Source organism: Papaver somniferum, unplaced genomic scaffold (genome assembly GCF_003573695.1).
Source record: "Papaver somniferum cultivar HN1 unplaced genomic scaffold, ASM357369v1 unplaced-scaffold_10, whole genome shotgun sequence".
NCBI classification, from domain to species: Eukaryota; Viridiplantae; Streptophyta; class Magnoliopsida; order Ranunculales; family Papaveraceae; genus Papaver; species Papaver somniferum.
The window spans coordinates 9201146-9214711 of NW_020618825.1; the positions used below are offsets into that span (position 1 = coordinate 9201146).

Below are 13566 nucleotides of genomic sequence, written 5' to 3' on the forward strand. Positions count from 1 at the left end.
GTTGTTAAACACCCATTTTTCACTAGTGAGAATCTCCTTGGTTGGCATACTTATTGACTACAGGAGGAAGTACCTTGATGCGAAATTCCAATTGTTGTACACGAGTTTGCACTCAAGCATACTAAAATTCATATATATTTGACAGAGCTCTACTCAGATAGTCGCACTATGGACATCAATATCCGGAGTCAAAACTAATCACATGGATAGATCAAGAAGATGGATATAGAAAAACATATATGGTTTTGATGTTTACTAGGTGAACGGTGTTTCTCATATCTGTCTGAAGGCCTCCGCTAAAATGAACGTATCCTAATGGACTGAGATACTAGTCTGACTAATATCAACACACTGGCATATACAAGGGAACCAGTGATTGATAATCCTAACTCTAGGTCAACACACTGGCATATACAAGGGTACCAGTGGTCGACTTTATTGAATTTATTCCGCTTGGTCTGATGGTCTGGTCTCAGTTTCTTCTCTTTTTTTTCTCTTTTTTTTTATTTTTTTTTATTTTTTTTTGTATCTCAATCACTCTAATTCACCCTAGCATTGGTAACAACTTGAATCTTGAGCCCCACCAAATCACTCAGAGAAACATAGTTTAAAAACAAAACAAATTAAAAACAGAAGTGAAAAGGACTTAACGAGATATGGTGAAACTATCATGTTATTTCTAACACCTGAGCTCTGTGCTTTTATGAATAGACTATTTAGATGTTGCCATCCAGTCAGATTGGTTCCTCAACTCCTACAACCAAAATGCTTCCATCCACTTAGATTGGTTAGTGCCATCCTTAATAGGGATAAATTTCTAGGCTCTGGAATTTATTTATTGCAACGAAAAGGTAACAAAAAGTTATACCCCACCCCCAAACTTAAATCTAAGATTGTCCTCAATGTTTCTAATTAAAGAACAGTAAAAATATAAGTAACATGAGGAAATAGTAAAGAGAGAAGTCGGAAAGATAGTACCTGGGTGAAGTGTAACCAAAAACCTACAAAAATATTATACAACATACAAAATCACCTCGATGGTCAATCAAGGTAAACAGGGTCCTCCAGAGGGACCTCCTCAACATCACCTATAGGAAAAGGCTCTAAAAAGGGCTTCAATCGCTGACCGTTAACCTTCTAAGAACTACTACCATCTGTTGTCTCAATCTCAACAGCGCCATGAGGAAAAACAGTACGGACCACAAAAGGACCGGTCCACCGAGAGCGCAACTTCCCGGGGAATAGATGCAAATGAGTGTCATACAAAAGAACTTTTTGACTTGGAGAAAATGACTTTCGTAAAATATTCCTATCATGCACAAGTTTCATTTTGTTCTTATACTCCTTAGCACTATCGTATGCATCTCTACGAATCTCGTCCAACTCATTGAGCTGGAGCTTTCTTTGAGATCATTCCTTGTCAAGTGAAAAGTTTTAGTTCTTAATAGCCCAATAGGATCGATGCTCTAACTCAACAGGCAGGTGGCATGCCTTTCCAAACACTAAACAATAAGGTGACATTCCAATGGGTGTCTTAAACGCAGTACGGTAAGCCCATAAGGCATCAGTAAGCCTCGACGACCAATCTTTCCTATTTGGATTAATTGTTTTCTCTAGAATACGTTTAATTTCCCTATTGGAAACCTCTACCTGACCACTAGTCTGAGGGTGATATGGGGTTGCTACTTTATGGGTAATACTGTATTGTTTCATTAAAAGAGAAAACGGTCTATTACAAAAGTGTGAACCTCCATCACTAATTATAGATCGCGGCGGACCAGAACGTGTAAGTATATTCTCTTTCAAAAACTGGACTACGACCCTGTGGTCATTCGTTTTACACGGAACCGCCTCAAACCACTTAGACACATAGTCTACAGCGACAAGTATGTAAAGATAACCAAACGAAATAGGAAATGGACCCATAAAATCAATTCCCCACACATTAAAGACCTAAATCACTAAAATAGGGTTCAAGGACATCATATTTCTACGGGAAATAGTTCCTAACTTCTGGCAACGCTCACAGAAACACATTGACTATGGGAATCTTTAAACAACGAAGGCCAGTAAAATCCACACTGCAAAATCTTAGCAGCAGTCTTCTTAGCACTAAATGACCCCCACATGCATGTTCATGACAAAAGGAGATAATACTAGACTGGTCACTCTCAGATACACGTCTCCTAATAATATGGTCCGGACAATACTTAAACAGATAAGGATCGTCCCAAAAGAAATGCTTAACCTCGGCTAAAAACCTAGAACGATCTTGCTTACCCCAATGTTGAGGCATTCGACCAGTAACAAGATAATTCACTATATTTGCATACCAAGGTGATTGGGAAACAGAGAACAATTGTTCATCAGGAAAACTATCCCTTATAGGAAGGGAATTATTAGGGGAACTAACAACTAGCCTAGACAAGTGGTATGCTACTACATTCTCTGCACCCTTTTTGTCTCTAATGTCTGGACAAAATTCTTTTAACAAAAGGATCCATCTAATCAATCTAGGTTTGGTATCCTTCTTAGAAAAAAGGTATTTCAAAGTAGCATGATCAGTATAGATTACGATCTTGGAATCTAATAGAGCATTCACCTGTTCAATAGTGTTATCGTCGTCAAAATCTAAACCAAAATGGGATAGACAACTTTCTAATGGGTCTTCAGACAAAATGTTCGGTAATGACTCCTAAACTAAGGCTTCTATCAAGTTCACCTCTTCAACACATATGTCATCTAGCTCATGAGGTAGCTTACTGACATTAAAAATGTTCATTTCCATAGTCATATTACCAAAAGATAAACTCATCACACCATTTCGACAGTTAATGATCGCATTAGACGTAGCTAAAAATGGGCGACCTAAAATCACAGGTATCTGGTTCTCTGGTTCAGGGACAGGTTGGCTGTCTAGGACCACGAAATCCACTGGATAAATAAACTTGTCGACCTCAATAAGAACATCCTCGATAACACCTCGAGGGATTTTAACAGACCTATCAGCTAACTGCAGTGTCATCTGAGTAGGTTTCATTTCACAAAGTCCTAGTTATAAGTATACATGGAATGGCAGTAAGTTCACACTGGCTCCTAAGTCAAGTAAAGATTTTTCTACCCAGAAGTTACCTATTGTGCAAGCAATGGTAGGAGAACCTGGGTCTTTGTACTTTGGAGTTGTAGTGTTCTGAATGATTGAACTTACGTGACTAGCTAAAAAGTCTTTCTTATGGACGCTAAGTTTTCGCTTTCGCGTACACATATCCTTAAGGAACTTGGAATAAGCAGGAATTTTCCTAATTGCATCTAATAAATGAAGGTTTATGGTAACTTGCTTAAAAACCTCCAATATGTCATTAAAGTTCGACTCCTTTTTTGTTGGTATTAATAGTTGGGGAAATGGGGCTCTAGGCATAAAATCAGACCTTTCAGGAACCGAATTCACATCATCAGAAACTTTATCAGTCTCCTCGGATACTGGTCCTGAGAGGTGAGATTCTGAGGGGTGAACTACAATATGTTCACTATCGGGCATGGTTACCTTATTGTCTACAACTCTACCACTCCTAAGGGTTCTAACAGCATTCAGTTGATTCGATGGTTTTGCACCTAATTCATGAACTCCTCTAGGGTTGGGTTGTGTTTGACTAGGAAACTTACCTTTTTCTCTCAAAGAATCACTTATCAGACCAACCTAGGTTTTTAACTCGAAAATAGCCTGACTATTTTCTTTGTCCTATCCTGTTACTAGCTTGTAGACTCTGTTCTACGGATAACTGAAATTTTGCAGTTTGTTGAGTTAACAAGGCGAGAGATTCCTCTAAACTTAGGATTTTCTTATCTGACTGATTCTGAAACTGAGCTACTCCTGAAGGATTCTTAGTATAGCCAAAACTTGGTGGAGCATTAAAATTACTAAACTGACCTTGACTCTGTCCCTTAGACCACGAAAGGTTCGGATGGTTTCTCCAACCAGGATTATAGGTTTCTGAATATGGGTCAATCTTTTGACGGTTATCAAATCTAGTGTTATTATAAAGAGCATTGGCTTGTTATTATAAAATTACTAAACTGACCTTGACTATGGCTATTCAATATTCTGGCTTTCCCAAAAAGGCTCCACTCTACCACTAGTCTGGCCCACTTCTAAAGCTTCTAACCTTTTTGCTATAACAGCAATTTTGGCATTTGATTCATAGCCTCCTTCCACCCTATTAACGTTTCCTCTACTTAAAAGAATTGTTTTCTGGGTGCCATACTATTTTACCATTGCTGGTTTTTTTCGGCGATTTCATTAAAAAATTCCATCGCCGCATCAACAATTTGGTTTTCAAATCCACCAGTGCATAGAGACTCAACCATGGTTGTTGTGGAATAATATAAAACCTCATAAAGGATCTGAACTAGCCTAACCTTTTCTAAACCATGATGAGGACACTGAGATAATAAATCATTGAACCTTTCCAAATACCTATATAAAGATTCTCCCTCTTGTTGTGAAAATGTGCATATTTGCGTCCTAATAGACGATGTTTTGTTCCTAGGGAAAAACTTATTGAAAAAGGCATATGTAAGTTGTTCATATGTCTCAATTGACTCATAGTCCAAACTATATAGCCATGACTTGGCCTTATCTTTCAGGGAAAATGGGAATAACCTGAGTTTCAAAGCATCATCATCTAAGCCTCTAATTCTTAGAGTACTACAAATTTCCTCAAAATACCTAACATGGTAATAGGGGTTTTCATTTTCTTACCATAAAAAGATTGGGAGCATCTGTAAGGTCCAGGTTTCAGTTCATAGGGTGCCTCCGTTTCAGCTAACTTAATACACGAAGGACGAGTAGTCCTAGTCGGATTCAACAAAGCTTTTAAAGTTGTCATTTCCGGCACTATTGGAATATTAGGGATTGTCTCCTCAAGCAGACGTTCAAAAACGGACTCTTCAAAAATCGTACTTTCTAAATTGAGGTAACCGAGACGTTTAGAACTACTAGGTTTCTCTTTAACAAATCTACCTAGGGCGTCTCTTTTACGTTCAGGCATGCAAAAAAATAAAGGAAGGGGATTCTATTCAATCACAAAACAAGGATGACTCAATCAAATCAAACCTATTGATTTCTAGCAAACAAAAATCATGATGGCTCCACTTAGATTGTTTCTAGACCAGCTTCTAATCCTTCGAAAGGGAGTTCGTTACAATTTAAGCAAACCCCTATGGAATCAATCCGAGCTAAAGTAAGTTGAATAGAGGCGAGGGAAGCTCGGTGGAGCTTTGATACCCAAGGCCTCACCGGTATTACAAGGCGGCGCAGTCACGCATTCAACTTACAGAAACCGTCGAGAACTTCGAAGTATGCTTAAAAGAGTAACCATTATTTTTCGAATGACTTTCCTGTTAAGCTCGTTACCCTATTGGTCTAGTTCTAGTCAAAATTTTAGGCTTAGGTTCGCGCAGGTTACGTGTTCCTAAAGCGGGGAAGAAGAGAACGGTGATGAAATCCGAACCCTTATCTTGTATGGCCAGGCCTTGCCCTTTACTAGAAAAATAAATGTCTGTATTCAGTCCTCAATATATATGCATACGAAGGAGTCCAGTAACTCGCTGACAGGGGATTCGCGAGTGTTTAAAATCTTACCTCCCGTTCCAGACGGGGTATGAATCGGTTGTGGTCGACTCGGGCCACTGACTCCGATGTCAAGTGTACGAACCCAAGGTGCAGAGACAATATCGTAATTGTCCTCCTTCTCTGCAAAGAGTTTATATTTAAAGTAACCTTCCGTAGGGTAATAAAAAAAATAACGTCCCAAAGTCCAAAAGTCCAAAAAGAAAAGAAAAATTACAAAAATAATAAACCCTAATATAGTTTTTTTTTCCTAAAAGAAAATAAACAAACCCTAAACTAAAATTGTCTAAAATAAAATTGTCTTCTTTTCTGTTCTTTTTGCTTTAATCTTTAGCTCCAAGTCTTTATGAAATCACCAAACTCTTTGGCTAAATTTTCTTTATGATCCAGAACCTCCAGACACAAGATAAATATCCAAAAACATAAAAAAGAACAAAAATAATAATAAATAAAATAAATCTAAAACCCTAAAAACAAGTCCGCGTCGGCGGCGCCAAAAATTGATGTAGTTTTGAAAGTGATAAGTAGAAGTTCCTTCAAAGACTTGTAAAGATTTGATTTCAGACTTAATTTTGGTTTCACTTAATGTTACGAGAGACTGGGACTCAGGATTCCACCAATAAATCCATTCATGCGATTCATATAGTTATTCTAGACAATTATAGCTCAAATAGAATATTGACTCTGTTTCTTTGCCAAGGTAGATTTTTGAAAAGAAACGACTGTAAATCTAAAGCATGGGATATCAAAAGACTTAACCTAAGTATAACCCATCAATTGAAATCACAACCGTTCAATAAAAACCATAAAACAATTTAATCCTTGTAAAAAGTCATGAAAGAATTAAATATAATTATCCATGTATGATATTAGGCTTCCTCCGTCATCCCAGTGTTGGGTTTAGCTCCTCATACTCAAAACACTCTCAAAATAATAATTCATAGATCAAAAGGTGTTTTTATTGAAGAAATATGAGAAAAGGAATAAAAGAAGCTCAACTCCAACGTTTATAGGTGTTACAGATTTAGTGTTACAGAGATAATAAGACTGCTGGTTTACGACTGTTTCTTATGTCGTTGATATGGTACAGTTTTATACGACTGACCTAAGCAGGTCTTTGTTCTTCGACTTCTTTTTCCTTGCACCAGTAGAGAATCTTCTCTGCAACTTCTTCTTCTCGGCTCTGTTAACCTCCATAACTGCCCCCAACTCTCGACTCCTCCTCCTGGAACTCATACAGCTCATATATATACACATAAACCACGATATTTAGAGAAATATTTCAATTATCTTTCTGTATTCTTCTCTGCAAGTCACGACCTCTTCTCCCTTCCTTTTTTATCTTTACGCGACTTCTGTTTTGTTGAAACTTCCTAAAGTAGATAAGAGTCGAAACATAGGGTAATATTTCTTCCCCAGCTTCCGACGTAACTTCCAAATATAAGCCACCATATCCCGGGAAACCTTCACCTCCCTGTTTAATCGTGCAAGACATCAAACCTTCCATTCTTTACGCTTCCAAAAAACTACCTTTCCTGTTTCGATGTACTGGATCATTCCCAGTCCGTATCCAAATAGAAAGTCCACTAAATTCTTGTCCAAACCTCTTCCCAAATCTTCCAGCGAAGCTCCGAGTATATTTCCGACACTGTCTTGCTTCAAATCGATTATCTATCCCAGCTTCACCGAATCCATTAACTATACCTTTCCTGTTAAGCCAAAACAGGCCCATACAAGAAGTTTTTTGCGATTGAATCTCTCTATAACCTCTCCAAAAATCAAACCCTAAAACTGAACTCCGCTGCAACAAGTTTCCCGCCAAAAAGCAAAAATTCAAATGTAGAAGATGATGCCCCTTATCCTGCTGATGGGTGCCTTTAACACTTAGGGTGTCCTGGGGTGTAAATATCAAGTGGGTGCCCTTAGTAATTGAGGTGCCCCTTATCCAAATGAGGGGTGTCTTTAGTGATTTTCTCCCACGAGCGCAAATACCACTTTTTGAGCCAATTTTGCCGCAAAAGCTTATTTCTCCAAAAACACCTACAAAAACATAAAATAATCAAATAAGTACAAAATCGAGCACTAACAATACACATAATTGAGAACAAAATAGACACATAAATGCGTCTATCATGGTGCGACTGGCATGGTTGGCATGCCTTTGGCGCGGAGATGTATCTGGCATGGCATGCCATTGGCACATGTGGTGCGGCTGGCATGGTTGGCATGCCTTGGAGCAGAGGTGTGGCTGGAACGGCATGCCATTGGCACATGTGGTGCGGCTGGCATGGTTGGCATGCCTTGGCGCGGAGGTGTGGCTGGCAAGGCATGCCATTGGCACATGTGGTGTGAGAAGTAGGGTTTGGTATGTTTTTGGAACAGTGACGTGATGATATTTTTACAGTGGTTGTAGAAGTGGTAAGTAATGGTTCGTCCAAGACTAGTGAAAGCATCTTTTTTAGACTTAATTTTTATAAGTAAAAATAACAAACTTGAAGAAAAAGTGTTGTGAGAATTATGGAGAGATTGGGGCTAAGACTCCGCTATTTACCAATTCAAAGTGATACTAATTATAAGCATGCAATTTCACACGTTCAAATTGATTCTCAACTATTGCAAAAGTAGATTTTTAGAAACAACAAATGTTAATCCAAAGCATGAGACATCAAAACCCTAGACTAAGCATGTTCCATCAAAAGAAAATACAATTGTTTAACAAAAATCATAAAATCTATTTTCAATCTAGGAAAATAATCATAAATAAAAATTGCACAAATTAAATAATTAAGAATTACCACTTTTTCATTGGAAAGATAGCTTCCTCCGTCTCCCCAAGGATTGGGTCTAGCTTATCATGATGGAAACACGCTCAAAAGTTGATTTTGTTTATGCTTAAAGATGGTTTACAAATGATGAAAATGTGAGAAAATTATTAAATCAGTGATTTTATTTTCTCTCCCAAAACTCCTCCCAAATGTGCTATCTAGCTCTCTATTTATACACACAAATACACATCACTCAAATATATTCTTCCATAACTCCAAAATCTTCTTCTTTTTAATTAAAAATATCTTCAGGAATTTTTCCTTCTCTTTATTCTATATATGTCTTTATTAAACCCATATCTTCTTTAATTCGCAGAATAAAATTCAAGATAAAATCTTCTAAGGATATCTTTCTTGTTTAATACAAGATAACTTCCTATTTCTTCAAAACTTCATGTTTGTAAGGCAAGAAGATATTCTTATCTTAAAGATAATAAATCCTTTACCGTTGAAACCCAATTTCCCGCCAATTTTTCTTTTCAAATCAAGGAAGAAGATGGAGCCCCCTTAACCAGTAATGGGGTGCGATTAGCAGGTGGCTCCCTGGGGTGCCCCTTATCAGTTAGGTGCCCCTTATCCAAAACTGATAGTCCGAATAACATGTGTCCTCCGGGTGCCTATACCAACTTTTCGAGCCGAATTTTCCAAAAATACCTACAAACACATAAAACACCATAATAAGTAGAAAATTGAGTACCAACAATACTGAAAATTGAGGACAATTCGGTCACAAAAATGTGTCTATCATGACATGGGAATTAGGGTTTGGCATGTCGAAACCCTAATTAGCATTAAAAAAGGTACCCCGTAAATTTCTCACAGACGTATTGAAAGGCTCAATAAATGCATTTAGGAGAGCCATTATTAGTCAGGTTATGTTTCTTTCCAGAGTGGCGTCACTGTTTGACTATGGTTTTACAATTTTAACCCTAAGCTAAAAACCACCATCAACATTAAGTCCCCTGCTTAGCTCGGAACAGGGGCATTGTTGCGAGGTAATCATAAGATGGTGACAGACAAGGATAGAATCGAAACACAAGTCATGAAAGATGGCCAGGAAGATCCGTCTAACCTTTTTCGGGAGGTAAGTAGAATCCGTGATACTTGCATTTGGCAGCTTTGCGTAAATTCTGCTCGTGGCACTGCAGGTTAGGATGCGGAGTGATAGAGGCGATCGCTGGTTGAGACGCAAGCTGTTTGCCTCGGTCTGGAATGGTTGTGTGTCCTCTGGGCTAGGCTTCAGAACGCAGAACGAAGCCGTTAGTGTAGATTTGGCGTGAAGGGAAGACGCTAGCATTTGATCGGCTTGGAATAGATCCGCAGGTATCGTGCGACTTGGAAAGGAGCCGCAGGCGTTGTCTTGGCTCGGGCGTTGGCTTGGACCAGGAGTGGCAAGGACTTGGTGCGGCAGGGTGCAGACTATTGGCCTGGCATGACACTGGCTTGGACTTGGCACGACATGGTGTGGACGTCGGCAAGGTGGGGTTCCAGTGTTGGCACGGCATGGCACGGATTCTTGGCACGGTGAGAAAAGGCATGGCGCAGACTGTTTGGGAACCGTGATACTTGTTCTTGCGGGCCCAGTTTCCTTTCTTCCATTCGCGTCTCCAATTGGGAATCCTTTCCTTGTTCAAATTCTAAAAGTGCCATGCCTATAAAAGGGGTCGCTCTCCTTTTATCTTGTACCTTTGTTCTTACGTCCTTGTGCTAGCGGCAGAGTGGTGTCAATAAAGCGAGTAAGCATTCCAGGTATGTACTCCAGGGTTTCTCTTTCAATATTTTTTTTTATTATTGGTGCAAACCCTAGCCATAGGTATATCTTCTATGAACTTCTAGAAATATTTCATCGTAAACACCTCAATAGCGTTAAACACCTCAATTATTATGCAATAGTAGGTATGCACTGGCAGGTGATTGCCACCAATTCCTCTCCCATGAAAACCTAGTTGTTTAGGGTTTCCTCTTTCCTTGGTGCGACCGTGTGTATAGTTTCCTTGGTGGAGCATGCTTTCTTGGTCGGGTGCATACTTTCCGCTGCAAGGTGCGGCTTTGCAAGGGGCGTGCTTTCCGTGGCTTCGTAGGGTTTGGTAGTCTCAATTTATTCGGTTATGCGTGTTATGACTTTGCAACTTAAAACAAGTTGGCTCGCGCCTAAAATGGATTCTCCATTGCTGACAAAATAGCTTTCATGCACCTTGGAGTAACTTCTATTTGTTTTGTTTTCAGTGTAGTTACTTCGATAGCGAAAACGTATAAAAATTTTGTTAGGATGTAACTTGAGAAAACTATTGTTGTACCAAAAGACGTTGGCAACTCCAAACCAAACATGGATGATGAATTCTTCATGATGCCTTCTGCCACAGCTAGGAGAAATCATCCTAAGTATGTGCCGATTCTTCTGACTGGTTCAGAAGATGAAAGAAGAACCCGCTCTGTTCGACCAGAGGGTGTAATACGGTTCTGTCTCCACAGAGGAGAGTACTCTTCTTCTCCTATTGACTTCAAAATCAGTTTGAGTCCATTGTGTTCTTTCGAAAAATGGATGTGATTCATGATAAGCCAATATTGCGTAAGAGCTATCTTGACCGGGGCGCAAATCAGGCCTCTTCGACGCTTTAAGTCAGGAAAGATATCCCGGGTTTGGTTGATTTAATCTTCAGGTGTTTTCCAGATACTTACACGGACGTATGTAGGTGGGGTGAAATGACTATCTCCTTAAAAAGTGTGGTCGTTCTGCTGAATCTTTCCATAATAGGAAACCTCGTATCAAGTTGTCAGAAGATGAAGAAGAGACGCGCGCCCCTCTGGTTTCAAAGTTGAAAGGGTTCGTTCAGAAGTAAAACGAGACGAGGTGTTTCTACAGCTGGTGGGTGCTTCAATGGTTTCCCGATGAGTTGGAGCCGGATCAAAAGAATAGTACGCTTCATGTCGCGGCATTCTTGGCTCTTTGGTTATCCAGAGATATTTTCGATGATGGCTCTGGTAGGAAGGAGATAAGACCGGAACTTAGTAAGCTTTCCATAAAATTAGTGAAAGGAGTCATTCTCCCCATTGGCGGCTTATTTCTCGGTTCTCTGTACACACACTTGGATCATCTGGTTGCAGACATGCGCGCTTCAAATGGCTACATGAAAGTGGACTCGTACATCCATGCTGCTTTCCTCCAGGCATGGTTATGAGAGCATTTCGGGAGATACGCTCCTAAACCGTTGGCTTCACTTCCCGAGGCTTGTGGCGGTTCGAGGATACTTTGCTGGTCGAATAGGCGCCCAAGAGCCGGTTCAAACCTGGTTGATTTTCTCGATAATTCGTACGCGGTAAACTTTCATCCATGGGCCCCCGTGTGTGCATCCATAGTTCAGGTTAACACTTTTTTTTTTTTCCGAACATGTCTTTGCTCTCTGACGAAAGGAATATGAGTATTGGAGGGGTTGTATTCATGCGACGTTGCATGCATGGTTGTATACCGTCTTCTTTCGAGGATCGTTCCAGGTAGTCTCCTACAATATTGATCGGGCAGCTCGACATATGGGATTTAACCAAGGAGTCCCTCTTTCTCGTCAGTCGGTTGCTTCAGAGAATCCATTGCCAACCGTTCTCGACACCAGTGTTCTCGCGCCGGGTAAAAGTATTCCCTTATTGCCCTTGGAAAGAAACCCGTCGACGACTTCCAAGTATAATGCATTCTGGAAAGATGAGTTCCTTGCTATCCATGGTTTCGTGAATAATACGGTGGAGAATACCCGCGGTAAACCCTCTTCTGAGGTTTTGGCACAGCACCCGCTGCTGAGAATCCTTCTTTAACTAAGAAAAAGTCCCCTAGTCGGGATGCGGACAGTCCCCAAGCGAAGGAACAAAGGTCAAAGAATCGTGCAGGTATATTTCAGTCACGTCCGGCAGATCCGGCGGCTCTCGTGACTTTCAGCTCTTCCAATATCCGGGTATGCATCATCTTCTCGCTGGCTTAGCTAGATTGTGTAAATCTTCATTTCGTTTTTAAACATCTGTCTCTGTGTTTTTTTCAGGGTCTCAGCAGCGTGAATGCCTTTGCCGAACTTGCACGTCGTCAGAAAGCGGCGTCTTGAGGCGGTGGGTGGAAGTGTTGAACCTTCCCATGGTGAAGAAGAGCCTGAAAAGGATGAAAGCGCAAAATCTCGTAATGATGAGAATAGTTCTTCCGAAAGCAGCGCCGAGTCTTCTTCTACTAGGTATGAAAGTGAATCCGTGAGTCTCCTAGACGTTTCCTCCACCCCCCCCCCCCATTTTTTGGGAAACTCCTAATTCGTGATATCGGAGGAACAAGTCGTTCCTGAAGATGGCTCCGAGATGGAGACTTGTGGCGACATAGCTTAGTCCCTAATCGTGACAGCCGCACCTGGTGATCTCGAAACGGAGGTTGGTCGGGATGGAGGTGTTATCGCGACTCAAACAACAGAGAATATTCCAGTGATCGCTGAAGCAATTGTAGTTAGGAATCCATTGCCGGTTGTTGGTTCAGTTGCGGGCGCTATATTCACTCCTTCATACCTGGTTCCTTACCCACACCACGTGTTGATCGAGGGTTTCAGTGTGCCAGCTAAATATAAAGTACTATACACCAAGATATGGGAAACTTACGGACACATCGCCACAACCAAGAAGGTCACTAGCCAGTTTCGTTGGCCAAGATTGTGGAGGAAGCTTTGTCTTCGATTGAGGACATGTGCAAAGTGACTGGCCATACCGTTTCCAAAACGTGATCTCAAGATGGAGGTTTCATCGCAATGTGTGTGTAGATCACGAGTCCAATGCTCACTGGTTTGTTGAAGGTTTCTCCGAGATCGAAAAGTTACAGGCCAAGGCGGCTGAGGAACCTTCCGCGGACGAGATCGCACAGCAGGAGGCTGAGATTGAAAGGTTGTCCATGAAGCTGAACATGAAAAGGGCGGCTCTCGAAAGCGCGAGGGAGGCTTTCTCCAAGAAGAGAAAGGCGTTGCTGGATATTTTTCCTTGAACGCACTCCCGTCTTCTGAACTTTTTTATTTAGGTTTTTTTTTTGAAAGGCAGATGAAACTCCCAGTTTATGGTTTGGTTTGAATTGATAGCTAACTGTTATCTATGAGGGTTTCGGAT

General features: G+C 40.5%; 1 pseudogene; it reads left to right on the plus strand.

Moving 5' to 3' along the window:
- The first annotated feature begins 4423 nt into the window (after window positions 1-4423).
- LOC113327462 lies at window positions 4424-4523 on the plus strand (annotated as a pseudogene).
- The last annotated feature ends 9043 nt before the right edge of the window (window positions 4524-13566 follow it).